This window comes from Cryptomeria japonica, chromosome 4 (assembly GCF_030272615.1).
Source record: "Cryptomeria japonica chromosome 4, Sugi_1.0, whole genome shotgun sequence".
Lineage (NCBI taxonomy): Eukaryota > Viridiplantae > Streptophyta > Pinopsida > Cupressales > Cupressaceae > Cryptomeria > Cryptomeria japonica.
In genome coordinates this window covers 140,677,409-140,693,300 of record NC_081408.1, presented here as the reverse complement: position 1 = coordinate 140,693,300, position 15,892 = coordinate 140,677,409, and positions in this window count along the sequence as shown.

Below are 15,892 nucleotides of genomic sequence, written 5' to 3'. Positions count from 1 at the left end.
TCGGTAATAGTGCTTATTCTCATAGATCGCATGTCTGATGTTGCACCCGTAATCTTATTTACATAATCATTAGAAACCTTTTTATCTCGATGTTGCCCAACCTGTGGTAAACCGGTGAGTGCCTTAATGATTTCCTTGGTGATCTTGTATGGTCTATCAACCAAATAAACTCTCCATGTACTCTGCTCAAAACATACCTAATGATTTCATCTTTGAATTCCGGAATGTCTAGAATGTCGGTAAACTCTAATTCTTTAATGTGCTTGTATTCAAGTTTAACCTTTCCAGAATTTCTCATAAGCTCGCTCATGTACATGCCCTTTATATCAGATGTCCCCAAATCCTCAATGTGACAGTGTATGTATGCGCTAACATCTTCTACATAAACAACTCCTTCCGGAACACGGGAAAATGCTCCAACCGAGTCATCTAGGGTAGCCACATGTGGATATCGCTTGACAGTTGGTCTAGGATGGTCCTTGACCTCAACAACAGTCGGATTTACAACAAAGATAGGAACAAATGATGATCTCGCTTCCATGATTAAAGATAAGTACCTATTAATCATTGCCGATGAAACCCTAACAAACTCTTTTAGTCGCTGGTGAAATCGCTCAAGAAAATATCTAATCGCACTAAATTGCCTTTAATCGCTCCAAATTCCTCTTACTCACACTGAATGCAAGGTGGTTGAAAATGAAGTAGATTCAACCTTTTATTCTCCAAGAAAAACCCTAATCTTTCATTGACATCAATTACTTTCGGCTGAAAGATATACCGGATCTCTGACAAACATCTCCATGTCGAATAAGCATCTCCGATGTCTGGAACATCTTCTAGAACCTCTTCCCGGGGCATATGCAACATATTCATGAATTTTGCCTACCCCTAAGGCATTTGTCTCAGTTATCGTTTGAGCTTCCTGCCGGTGCAGGAGCAACCTCCTCTGATGGATAAGTAATCGGTGCATTCCCATCTGCAAAATGATCTCCAGTCTTTCTGACCCATCTCTGGATATGATCTTGTCAGATTTCATTAACCTTCTTTTTCTCTTTCTCATTTGATCTTCCATTACCAACTGTAGACACCTAAAATTGTCCAGTCTAATTAAATAAATATTCTAAGCTTAATTCTTCTATTAATTAAATAAATCTTTATTTATTTAATTAATTCATTTATCCTCTTCTAGCCTCATTTCTCATTTAAATAAATACATTTATTTATTTAAATTATCCTTTTCCTAAATTAAATAAATATCTTATTTATTTAATTGATCTCACTCCTTCTATTAATTAAATAAATCTTTATTTATTTAATTAATTCATTAGCCTTTTCTACCCATGACACATGTCATTCATCTCTTAATTCATACACTGCCTACCCCTTTCATTATTTTATTATTTCTTTTACCTACCCTCTAATCATAGCCGACCTCCTTTTACACCTCTCAATCTTATCCCTCCATTTCATATAGTGTCTTCTATATAAGGAGATGCTTCCTTCATTATCAAACCCTAATCAATCATCCTAATGACCTAACTACTTGATCGATTGACTACTTGGCATAGGCGATCCTACTTGCAACCACATTTCCATTTTTTGTTGAGCTCTTGTGCATACATAAAATCTGAGAGCAAATATATCAAGCAAGATCAATGGAGATAGGAAAAATAGAGATCCAAACCCTATTGGACATGTGATGGTATAATCTTTGTGATTTCATTTGATTTGCATTGTCTTAGGTAATCTTCATATGTTATGGTGGATCTTTGTTGTTGTTAGGCTAGGGTTTTGTGGTTGAATTCATTTAGCCTTTCAATATCGTTATTATTGTTATCCATTTTTCACCATATACACCAACATATTCATTGGTGCTGCTTCTACAAAATTTAGCAATATGTCCAACCTCATTACATGCATAACATGTAACATTGTTCCTTTGAATTACTTTGTTAAAACCGATGAAATTGTTTGACCTGCATTGATTAGCCATATGTCCAAATTTTCCACATGCATAACATTTTACATTCATTCTGCAATGTTTTGTCTTATAACCATAATTATTACATTTAGAACATTGACCGGGAGTAGAATCAGGGTTCTGATTTTCTCTGTTTTAACATTGCCTAGCCATGTGACAAATTTATTCAAAACAAAAAATCTACCATTAAATTTATAAGCATTAAAATGCCTTACTAGTGCCTTATGGTTTTGATCTTCATCAATAGTACCAGAACTCTGTCCTTGTTCAAATCCAAGTCCACTGGAATCTCCAATCCGTCTTTTTCTCTTCAATAACTCATCTAGCTGTGCTAAACTAATCTTGGATTTTTCTTTATACCCACTTGTAGTAGTTAGATCATCTCTCATAATTATCTTGTCTCTCAAGCTCTTGTTCATTACTCTAGGATTGTACTAAATCGGTTCTCAACATATCATTCTCATGAACCAACCTATCACATTCTTCAAATTTGTTCTTTAGAGATGCAACAAGATTTTCTTCATTTTTCTTCTGGTCCTCAATCTCCTTATACATCCTCATAGTTATAGCTTGCATTTTATTTCTCATGACCATGTTCTCCTAGCTCCGTTTCTGACACTATTCCTTAAGTGTATCTTTCTCTTCATCATCCTGATTTTGCAAAAGTTCCTTCTTTCTAGCCTGAATAGATGACAACCTCTCCCGTAGGACAAGAATGAATTCCTTAGCAGAGTTCAATTCATCTTGTAGCTTTAAGTTCTTCATCCTTTTAGCATCATAATCTTCAAGTGCTATCTCAAGTTGCTTCTCCAAGCCCATATCCATGGGTTTTGGATTCAGGATCTCCTTCAAGCTGCTAAACTTCCTCTGAGGCACAAGGCTCTGATACCAATTGTTGGAATCCAAGAACACTAAGAGGGGGGGTTGAATCAGTGTTCTACCGATATGATCAATTTTAACCTTATTAAAACATGCATATACCAACTGGTATACTAGTACATATAGAATTGAAAGAAGTAAAGCAACCAATAAGACAATCACATAAATGAACACCATAACACATAATTATATGTGAAAAACCTCAAAGAGGAAAAACCACTTTGGGATTTGTGAACCACAATATCAATTCACTGGCCATATAAAGAGATATTACAAAAAATAAGGGGCCTGCACTTGCAGGGCACACTGCTCAATCACAAAAGGAGCCTTACTGACTACATATAAATCCAGACTACAATCCGAAGAAGTGATGAACTGCAAAAGATAGCATTTTCTAAGCCAGAATACAGTTCCGGTTAAGCTCTGTCTGTTTCAGTTTGAAACCCTAAACCCTTTACCGTAATAACCCTTACATAAATAACCTCACATACATGATCTCTCTGATATATTTCACATCATATCACATCCATATATTCTATAATTTCACATATCATAAAATGATCTAATCCAACAGACCTATATACCCTATACAATTTATCATGCCTTATGTCAGCTTGCAAAGATAATTACAATATCAATATACATGTCGACTAGATAACATAAATACATGAATATAAAAAATAATTGCTGCTACCGGATCTAAAAGATGTCGGCCTCCAATACCAATAACCATCTTCTAAACCATGTCGGCCTGCATTGCCGATAACCAAAGAAATCCTTCCAACCTATTAGTGTCGATGCCGATGAAGTGTCTGCCGACAAAGTGCATGCCGGTACACAATTGACCCAAAATATGAAGCCTGAACAAGATACCATGTTGCCATTAATGACAACATAGTGAAACCAACCAATTGAGTGTCAATTGCCAACAACTTTGACTCCTAGCATTATTCCTTGAATGGAGGGTTCACTCCTTGTCTGCTATGTGTTTGTTTCTTCAATGAGATATCTTTACATCTTAGTTCCTTATAGAATGATGTGCAAAGCTCCATTGTTACAGGCTCAATGATGAATATATTGCGCTATGAATAAAGACACAAGTTCGTTAATCAATCATTCTCACTTCATCCCATTTGCTTATTTCTAGTTTGTTGATTCAAGTTCCTCATTATTTATTTCCATCATCATCTCTTGTTGCATCACTATCTATCGTGCCATCTAACATTTTTCTTTCATCAATCTTTTCCCTTTCATCCTACTAACATTTCTTCTAGGGTTATTTGAGTCAAAAGGGGTAAAGTAATATTTTGGCATATGTCAAATAAAAATAAATTGCATTCATTTAGTCATGTAGTCATTTAAATTGTATTCATATAGTGTAAATCGCATTCATTTAGTCATTTAGTAATTTAAATTGTATTCATATAGTGAAAATCACATTCATTTGGTCATTTAGTTCACATGGCATTTATATAGTTCATTTTACAATCATTTAGTCATTTAAATTGCATTAATATCATTTGCTATCATTAGCATATACTTCATTTAGATACATCTTTTTCATATAGACTTACGATCATTATAAATGCAAGTGACCACCATATAAAATCATTGCATTAATCATACAAATCATTGTATAAAAAGCATATAGAAATCATACATTCATAAACCATATAGACATACATCACATAAACCACATAGAATCATACATCATATAAATAACACAAAATAGATCACGGTGAAAAATAGCAAATCATATATAACTCAAAAATGATAATTTGTCAGAATACAATCATCAGAAATGTCCTTGAAGGCTCATATAACATGATACAAAGTGTCTCAATCGACACTACCTCTATCTCTAGGTGGATCTTGTCTACTAGATCCTTCCCCAAGATGTCCCAATTATGTCCGAGGTGGTCCCATGACGCCAACACTACTCGTACCTTGAAAGGTACATCTACTATATATATAAGCACTATAGCTCAAAACTCGCTCTCCCTCTGGGACATCTCTCTTGTACTCTCGGCGCCAATATATACGCTCCTCAAGTAAATGTATAAGGTGATCATCACATGCCACCATAATTATATCAGATGCCCTATACTGATCATAGGCATCATGTGCCAACTGAGCCCTCCTCACTACGTCATCTCGCTCCCTCTGGAGACGATCTCTCTCACTAGCAATATGATCTCTCTCTCTCTCTCTCTCCAAGGAAGCATAGTCTCTATGAAATAATTCCCTCTCATCACTTTGTCACTGCTTCAACCTCGTAACCTCATCCTCTAGACTCTGAATCCACACTCTCAATACTTGTGGATCATCATCATCTCCATCACCACCCTGTCCTCCATCCCCACCTCCCTCTACAACTAGAACATCCTCTAACTCTGGCATGTCACTGTCACCACCATCATCGTTGCTCGATGATCTTGAAGTTGAATCATCATCATCCCCGCTTCTACTAGACTTGGTGTTTCCACCAATATCCACATCCTTGTCTCCATTGCCCTCCTCATCTCCTCCCCAACCCCCATCTCCTTTGTCATCTCATTTGTCATCTCCCTCTCTCTCCTCTCTTTCATCTCCCCTTCGCTGTCTCTGATGACATATCTGTTGAGGTGTAATAGGAAAATAGGATCAATAAGTGGAATAGGCCTATGTCTGGCCCACCATGTGTCATATTGTGGTGTCATGCCCAGATCTGCAACACCAACTCTCCAACCCAACTATAATTCCCAAAGTGCATCAAACTTTAAAGTAGCCAAATGCGGTTGTATACATGCTTCCCAATTAGATACCTCTCGAGCAACCCGAGAAAAATAAGCTGTAACAGTAAGTACTCCTTGTACCTCCCCAAATTGCCTAAGCACACGTCTTGGAAGGTACATCTCAATAATCCTCCGTGTCTCCACAATCTTGCCTATAAGTGTAAAGCGGAAAATCGAACCCTAGGTGTTCTCCCCCACTCCAAGGAGAAAGGGGGTCACTAGGATTGACGGTTTTCACTTAGGAGGGACTTTACATTCAAAAGAGGGGTTGAAACCCACAAGATCCAATCCCACACAATGCAGGATTGGATTCTAAATGAGTTTCAAGGGTTGTGACATCAAGGATACCCTCTTTTGTAAAGAATGTAGATAGAAGATTGAACTAGGAATGTATGTAGAAGCAAAAAAGATTCGCTTATAAACAGAGATAGGGATACGGGATGAAGCTGCGGACCTGGAATTAGCAGTAAAATGTCAAGATGATGCTGTTCTGCAAATTCAGGCGAAAGTTGATGGGACGATGGCGCCCGATGTGCACACGGTCCTCCAAAAAATCCGCGAAACGAAGGGGGATCTGTTCGTCTCTGCACAAGGATTCCAGATTTTCAATTACAGCCGCGTACCTGCAACCTACACACAGAAAAGAGAGGACGATTGGGGGGTTAGGGATTAGGGGTTTTCCTTTAGATCAAACCCCGGTTTTGGAATTAACCAAGAAATGAGAATGCTGTAAATGTAAATGTTTGTAATGTAAACAAGTACTGATACCTTGTTGTAAGAATGTTTGTATTCTTACATGCGAAGGTGTAAATGTTGTTGTATGTGGTATGTGATCTCCTCTTCAATGGTTGAATCCTTGTCTTGAATGCAACACTTAGCCTTGAATGAAGACTTAGAATAATCAATTGCTTGAAGGAATGCTTGAATGCTTGAATGTTTTGAATGTTTGCCTAGCGCTTTCGCCTCTTGTACACATATGTCCTTCTTCCTCAAATGGGAGAGGAAATGTAGTTTATATACTTGTCAATTAGGGTTGAAAGACTGATTTTTCCGAACTTGGGCCGACCAGGAAACAATATTTCCCGAATTGCAAACTTAAAGACCCGAAGCCCCAAAAGAGACCGGGCCCAAAATAGGGCTAGGGACCAAGGCGCTGGGCGCCCTAGTCCTAAAGGACCAGGGCGCTGAGCGCCCTCATCCTAAAGGACCAGGGCGCTGGGCGCCATGGTCCCACCTCCAGGGACAACAGGGTGCAAGGAGGATCAGGCCAGGGTGCTGAAAAATGCAGTTTTTGATGTCATGAACAAGTTTTGGGGTCTCCATTCAGGTTCAGTGTTGCGTCGCCATCGTGAAGACCCAAATGCAGTCGAAATTGTAAGTGTCACAATTTTAGGACGCTACAATAAGATATCTTCATTGCTTGCAGAATGGTAAATGTTGGTCATCATCCGCCCAACTGGGGAAATCCAAGTAAGGTCTCCAGATAAAGTGTTGCAAGATGTCAATTTGATGTGGCCAATATAAACTATTATCTGAGCCCTCGTGCCTAATCCCAGATGTATATCTGAAAGCATATGGCTCCTTAAGTTGCAAATCAACATGAATCACTAGACTAGAGATAGAAATATGCTCCCAAGCCCAGACCTAGAGCAATTTCACACCACAACTGATAGATCTGTATGTTAAATAAACACTACCATGCATTTGATAATACAACATAGCAAGAAGGAAAGGACCCCATGCAAACACACGTCGATGAATGATCATATCATGAATGACCCTACCCCATCTGAATGGGAATCTGTGACCTCTCCTATCAGGAATGAGTGGACCTACTACTATCAAGTTGTCATAGTCCAGATGAGCCCATTGTATATCATAGTGACCACTAATCTGCAAATCTTGTTCCTCACACTCAAATAAGTCACACAGTCCTACGAGACCATCATCATGATCATAAACGAATCTTTGTCCATGAATGGGAATTTGAAGAATATGCCAAACATCCTTTAATGTGATGGATGCCTCACCAGTAGGAAGATGAAATGAACAAGTCTCAAAATGCCACTGCTCGACTAACGTAGTGATCAAGACCCTGTTGGCTGTAATCTTTGGAAGATGTAAAACATGATATAAACCAAGTGTCGGATAGGTGCAACATCCTCAGCAAGTAAATGATCAAGAAGATCAATAGGTCACTAGGTCTACCCTCTCTACAATAGAGCATGCCAAGATTCTCTTGCAAGTAAAAATTGACGCAAAAGTCAGATATTGTACTTCACGAGAAAAATTCATAACATACATATCACGAAAACAACATTTTCCAATGCTTAAGAAACAATATTTACTTATGCATGACATTTGCTACTAATGTGTTACATTAACAATGCTTGCATGGCATTTACTACTAATTCAGAAAACATATGAACTCATGCGTGAAAAGATAAATGAATGCACACAATTTGATACTTATGCAACAAACATAGATGCTTGCAACACATTTAACACTATTGTCTAGCATTAAGAACAAGTGCGGTAATATTGACATACGAATGAGAAAAGGTTAAAAGTTGGAGCTCTGGAATTTTTTTGAAAATTTGACAAATAACGGGCAAAAATTAAGCAAATTTTTGGAAACTTACCATGCCTCCCATTCTAGGTAGAATTTGATACGAACGCACTCGCTTGGACAAATGTTGTCATGCTCTAATGCCAGCCATGATGATCAAACAATTGTAGGAAAGCTTGAAAATCACAATGAACTCCAAGAACTCAAAAGAATGCAAACGAGCAAATGAAAGGTCCAAATCAGGGTTTTTCTCACTCTGACGGTGGTGGTCTCCCTAAACTTCAAAACACTTGTAGGCTAGTCAAATGTACTATAAAATGCACAAAAATTCACACGATTTCTCACTAACATGGTATCAAAAAAATAGTCTCAATTTCAAAATTTTTGACCACTTTTTCCAAGGGGCCATATTTACACCTTAAGCATCACCGGGGCATACTGGGACAGAGAATTTTTTGTTTTCTTTGAAACAACGTTGTTCTGACATTGTCTCAAAGAGGGGCAAATGTAGACACCTAAAAATGTTTCATTAAACATGTACTAATATTCGTCTAATTGATTAAATAATTCTTTAATTCTTTAATTAAATTAATTAATCTTATTCTTCTAAATTCATATTTCTTCACCATCTTACTAATTATCCTATTTCAATTTCTATCCTAATCAATTAATCATTAAAACCTTTTTTTAATATTAATTAAATATTTGTTATTTAATTAATTATGATTTTAATCCTTTAATTGAATAATCTTTATTATTTAATTAAATTCAATTTCTAAATAACTAAATAGTTTCCTTAAATTATTTAATTAACTAATTTATTCTTCTAATTCAAATTCAAATTCCAAATCCCCAAATTCTAATTTTGTTTAATTTCATTAATTCTTCTAATTCAAATTCAATTTCATATTCTTCTAATTTCATCTAATTTCCTTACATGTGCATTTCCATTTCATGATCTCAAAAATCAAATTGAACTTTTAAATCAAGTTTGCATGAATTCAAAGATCAAGTTGAATTTAAATAAAATCAAAATTCAATTAACATTCAAATATCAAATTGATTTTGTTGGTGTAAATAATTATTCATCATGGATATTATTACACTTACTTAAGTTTACATAGGATGATGCATTTTCATAGTAGTTTGGGTATGAGACACTTGGGTGTTTGTGTCACATTGGGATAGTGTGTGTAGGAGAAATTCCACCTTTTATGGTGTTGATCTTGTTGTTACACTCCACTCTTGTTGTTACACTCCACATTTAGTGGGTGATCCACCTCATGTGGACTACTATATTATTTCTCCTACCTACCCACACCTATTTCCTACCTACCCTTGTTTCTTATTGAGCCACATGTCATGTTTGTGTGCTCACATATCCCTAGCCTTGCCTATATAAGCAGGCTCATCTACATTGTATGTAACTATTGAATCATGTTATTGATCATTTTCTATTGATGAGAATACAGTTTATTCTTGTCCCATATTATGTCTCTATTTTGTACATTTCATTGAGCTCTTGATCTTGGCAAAATCTCACAGATTTTCTAACTCAAGTTCTAAACATATTCTAAGATCAAGTTTAATTTAAAATAAATTCAGTATCATGAAAAGATTAAATTGAAAATCTAAATTAAGTTCAAAACCATGCAAACAAGGAATTGAATTTCAATAAAATATCCTACAACACATGTTAAATTAATCAATTCAATTAATTGATTAATTATATCAATTATCTTTCTAATCTCTATTTCTATCTTCCACTTTGTTTTTTTCCAAAAAGCATTCAATCAGTCATCTCGTGTTAACTATTCAATCTATTTTAATTGATCAATTCAATTAATTGATTAATTGCATCTTCTTTAATTCTCCTCCAATCATTCTTTTTCTATCTTCCAATTAGCTTTTTCTAAATAAAGCTTTCTTTGTCGTCAATCAGTTAACTCTTTTATTTATTCAATGAATTTAGTTCCACCTCCAAATCGATAGTTTAACTATCAATCAACATGTGAGCTCACTTGATTTCCACCTCCCAATCAATCCTCTCCAAAAATCTATAAATTCGGGATCAATTATCCATTTTCAACAATCACAAACTTTGAAATCTTTTGTCACTTGCAAGTAGCAACGCAATCTAAGAGCCGTCACACCTCAAGAAGTAGAAGAACAATGGAAGCCATTTGTGCTTATGGCATAGGGAGTTTTAATTAGATATTTTACATCCTTATTGTCATGCATGCAATATTTCATTGGTTTGTTTAGAATTCTTTAATTGGATAGGGATTTGTGATTTCCCTTTAATTCTAGTTAAGCAATGATGAATTTTACGTATATACACTACCCATGAATCCCCATGCTCCACGCCCTCATCCAACCTAGCTTGAATGGACCTTACCTTGAGGCTCATTTTTTTAGTTTCATGGAAATACCACTTATGCAATTTGAAAGAATCCACCACCGCATTCATAGCAAGACCCAGTACATCATCATGCTTCTCCAAATCCACATTAAGATGGGGAGAATCAACATTTAAATATTGAGGGAAAGGTGATCTAGCTGTCATATCTTTAGAGCCCTCCTTAGAATCTTCCACAGGGGAAAAATGATAATCATTGTGTTCTATAGAGTGAGAAAAACTAGGTGAGGGTTTTCACTTTTTACCTTTCTTCAAGGGCATGCTTGAGCTCGACTTGTCTCTTTCAACCCCAACCATAGTCTTAGAGTCTTCCTTCCTATCTCACCCCTCATCTTCTGACATAGTATACTCTAATTCCTCATCTTGTGAGGGGGTAGATTCCTTAGAAAGTTCATGATTACTTTTAGAATGGGAGGGCAAATATTTAATGTACTCCATAATCAACATTATAAGTCCTTCATGCAAGATAGAGTTTTTTTGGTTCTTGTATTCTCTAATAACCTCATTCAAGGAATACAAGAGAGAAAATAGAAATTAAATCCTTTCATTGTATCTAAAATGGTTAACCAACACAAAATGATGCCCAAAAACATTAGTATAGCGGCCATCAAGGGATAGATACTACATAAGTACCTTAAGGACAACCGCTCAAAGGGGTTTGATGAAGCCCATTTCAAAGCTTCTCTATGGCTTCCTCACTAGACATTTCCTCTCTTTTCCTTTAGGAAACCTTAGCATTGCTTCCTTTGAGGCTTTTCTATCTCTAAAAAAGTTCTTACCATCCATCGACATGCCAATGATCTCTGAGATTAACTCTTTTGTGAGGTTCACCTTCTTCCCATACACAGAGACATAGGTGTCCTTCCAAACCTTGAAAAAGAGCTTAGACAATTTATGGTCATAGCCATGAAGCCTTTCCAAATACTAAGTGATCCCATTATGTAAAATCTACCATATCATGGCATTCTTCTACGTGCTCCTTAACAGTTAATTAGCTCTAGCTAGTTTATATCGCCCCCATAATAAAAACATTATAATTCACACTAGAAACTAGAGAATAAGGGAAATAAAAGTGTCAAGTCCTATCCAACAGGGAAAATGCCTAGAAAGCATGGGAACCAAGCAACATGGCACAATGGGTAAAATGCATTGAGTTTGCCATTTCAATAAATGAGTGCTTCCCACACGAGCATGTAGCCTATCATACACTATCAGATCCATCACTTTCAATGGTAATATATCTTCCTTGGTTCATAATTGCTTGGCATTACCAAGGACCCCCATATTGGAAAAATAATTCACAACACAATTGGCCTCTCTATAAGCATGGGAAATGATACAATTCTCAAAAGACTCAATAATCTCTCTAGCTTCCCTTATCCAATTTTGGATAGTCCATGAAAGACTTTGAGACCCCTTTAGGCATTGAATTATGCTTTTAGAATCCCCTTCGAGCTAAACATTTTTATAATTCGCTTGGTAATAAAGTCTCAAACCATGGTAGGAAACAACCACTTCAAACAGGTGATTTGTTATTTCAGATGTTATGAGTGAAATACTACATGATAATCAAGTTGTTGATTAAGCCTATCAATTTGAGTGAGTTGTTTTACATATTTCAATATGTAGCTGAGAGGTCTAGTTGGATTCTTACCATCTTTTATAAAAAGAATAAGTTTTCTTTAAGGTTGATGCGCATCTTGATGAAAATAAACAATAATTTAGGCTTCACATGACTATAAACATGAATAACATTGACTTGATTGGGCTCCTTATTCACTAAAGTTCAATATTTAGGGGAGAGAGAGAGTATGTGTTGAAAACATTGCTAGTTGTATCGTCCTCTTGTACCAAAATATCATCACGAATAGTGTCAATTATGGGTTAGGGATAAGCATGATTTATCAATACTTCATCTCTAGAAGAGATATCATTATAGTGAACAACACCTATAAAATTCATGAGGGGATTTTTTGATGATATCATCCTATATACTCTTGGGTAGGATCAATTTTGGGAGAGGCACAAGTATTATTTATCAATACTTGATCCTTAGAAGACAGAGCATTATTAAAGGTGTTAGTATTATCATGCTCTTGTCTTAAAATATCCTTATGGATAGGAGGATCATTAGAAGAGAGATGGAAGGTCATAAAAAGAGCTAAGAAACTATCATGTCCATGAAATGACTTCATTGTGAAAACAACTACTTAAGAATATAATTAGACGCTTAAAGAGACAAATTTTCTTTGTAAATAATACCAATGAGTTAGCAAAGATGTGAAATGAAAGCACATAAGCAATATATTTGAGAAATGAACGCAACAAAATCGAAAAATTTAATGAAAAAATCAGATTTAAAAAACTGAAAATTAGAACATGTGTAAGTGGAAAACATGTCAATTTCATCAAAATGAAATGATGGGAATTGGGTCCTAACTTAGAGACATAAACTAAGATCCCAAATCAATATCATTTTTATTAGGGGAAACAACCACCAAGATCCAACTTTAGTCCTAGAGGAGAGCTAGATGTTGTGTATGACTATCTCTTCTTTTGTGTTTGATATAATATGATGTAAAGATGCAAGATCTAGGTTAAATGATGCGAAATTGCTAAGATTCAACATAAACAAGGAGATACAATACATAAAATCAACTCAAAAGAATAGATCTAGAAATGAGATACAAAGCTTGCCACTAAAATCTGAGGCTAAAAATTTCAATCAAGGGTGCTAAGATCTCTATACTTAGGAGATGCTTCTATTAGCTAAAACTTTGGATTCTAGATCAAGATGACCTATACACTATCCCTTTAAAATTTAGCCAAAGGTGTTGGTCACATGTGCAAATTAGCATAGACCAAGGGTTTTCACCTATTGAAAGTATGGAATAGTTCATCTTAGTATGCTCTCTACAAATATGCAACTTTTGGTTGTTGAATCTATAACTTGTACACAGGAAAGATGAAAAATACTGTGCTATATAGGAGTTTCCCTAAGTCAAATCCCAACAATAATTTATCCGCTAACATTGTTCCCTCTGCCTCTCAATATCTGGACTCCTCTTGGATGATTGTGCATCGCAAGCCAAAGGATTTTCCCCTTTCGACTCAGAGATCTTTTTTTCCTCCTTTGGGCCCACTTCTTGGCCCCTATTCTGACTTTCACTAGGTTTTTTTGTTTCAGGAAAGCTGCTTTGTTGATGGTAACCATGTTGATTTTTATTATGATGTACTTTGTCTATTTTGCAATGGATTGGGGCCCTTCCCCACTTACCTTAATCATAAACTTATCACATAATTTTTTCATTGTTTTCTCAATTACAACATTAAATAATACATTACTCAATAAAGACATGAATATACTTGCTCTTGAGGACTTGAATATTTTCTCCCCCTCTTCATTAGCCATTGCAAATGGCTTCTTTTCTTTTATTTCTGGCATCATTGAGAGGTCTCTCCAAATAAAAAATTCTTGCATTTACATTTTTCGCATTTCAAATTTTTATCCCAAGAAATTTTCACTTCTTTATTTATCTACCTCGTCTACCTTCCAAAAAAACAAATTCAAATTTTTTATTCAAATCTTCAACAAGATCTAATACCAATTATTGATAAAATTACAGATAAACAAATATAAAACCAGATATAACACATGCAAAATAAACAAACAGACACAAACACAAGATTTATGTGTTTCACTGTAATTGCTACATCCACGGGAAAAAGCAGGGAAAACTCTATTTCTTACTTTTGTTCGGACCAATTACATTAACAACATCTTATTGCATCGACAAGCAATCATAATAATTACATTATCCAATCTCATCAATTTTGAAGTCTTCAAGAAATAGTAATAAATAACCGAGGGAAGGAAACAATGGAGGAGTTGAATAGTGTAGCCGGTGAGCTTCATTATCCAACACCGATGGAGGGAAACAATTGAGGAGTTGAAGAGTGTAGCCGTCGAACTTCATTATCCAACACCAACAGATGGTTATGGTGGACTGAATGTGGGTTACTACAGCCATAGATGTCCCCTAGATGAATCCATCATCAATCAAACGGTCTAAAAATATCTAAAGAAGGATTCTACTTTAGTTGAGGTCATCTTAAGGATGTATCCATGATTTCTTTGTGAGATTTAGTAGCTCAATTGACTTCATCTCTTGTATGATGTAAAACTGAGTAAAATATTATATGATAGTGTTTTTGATTGTACAGGGTTGTGATGGATCAGTTCTTATAGACTCCACACCAAGATTTATAAATAGGAGAAAGACTCAATGGCAAATTTAAGTCTTCATCGGTTTGAAGTGATTGATGGAGCAAAAAGGAAATCAGAATCAGTTTGTCCTCAAGTAGTTTCATGTTCTCACATAATTACATTTGCCGCACGAGATAGTTTATATGAGGTAGCATTTAATGAAGATAGGTAAAATAAAACTTCAATAGAATAAAATATATATTAGATGTAATCATTCCTACGGCAAGATTCTGTCACAAGAGAATTTATAACATATATAAGATTTATCCTTTTTGCAGGCTAGAAAAATTAGTTGGCATGTCCCAACCAGAGGCAAAGATGAGATGATTTTGAAGGAATGCGAAATTGTTCAGAATTTAGCTTCTCCTTTCTCCAACGTCCAATAGATGATAGATTTGTTCAAGTAGAAAGGCCTCTCTCAAGAAGACATGGTAGCTCTATTTAGCAAGTATTTTTTCTTAAAATTTAGAGAAGTATAGAGAATGGCAGTCAATTTTGAGTGTTCAACACTTTTAAGTCTAGAAGACAAAGTTTAATGTACATAATTTAAGCCATCCAAAATTGAGATAACTGAAAGTTATTATATCCAGTAAGTGAGGTTTAAATCAATGTAGGTATGTTCTTTCACAAGTGCCGAGGCCCCACTCCATTAGTGTAACTCATTTCTTCTTAATGCAAGATAGGCTTTACAGCTTCAATTACTTTGGTGTTATGGATTCTCATTCAGACAACTTGAAAGTAAAATCAAATAGAATGTTGTTAGAAGTCTATTAAAATACTTTAATCTTTTTAATATTAATTTAAGAAAATACAACATATTTTAGTTACAACATTATTAGTAGATATTGAAAAGTATTACTACTTTTTCTCTTTGTTTATCTGATAGTATTTTGTGTGTTTTAAGATTCTAAATATATATTTTTCTTTAAAAAACAAATTATAATGATAATTTATCTTTAGAAAGATTTCTCACATCTAATTATTTTAATGTCCTAATCACTAA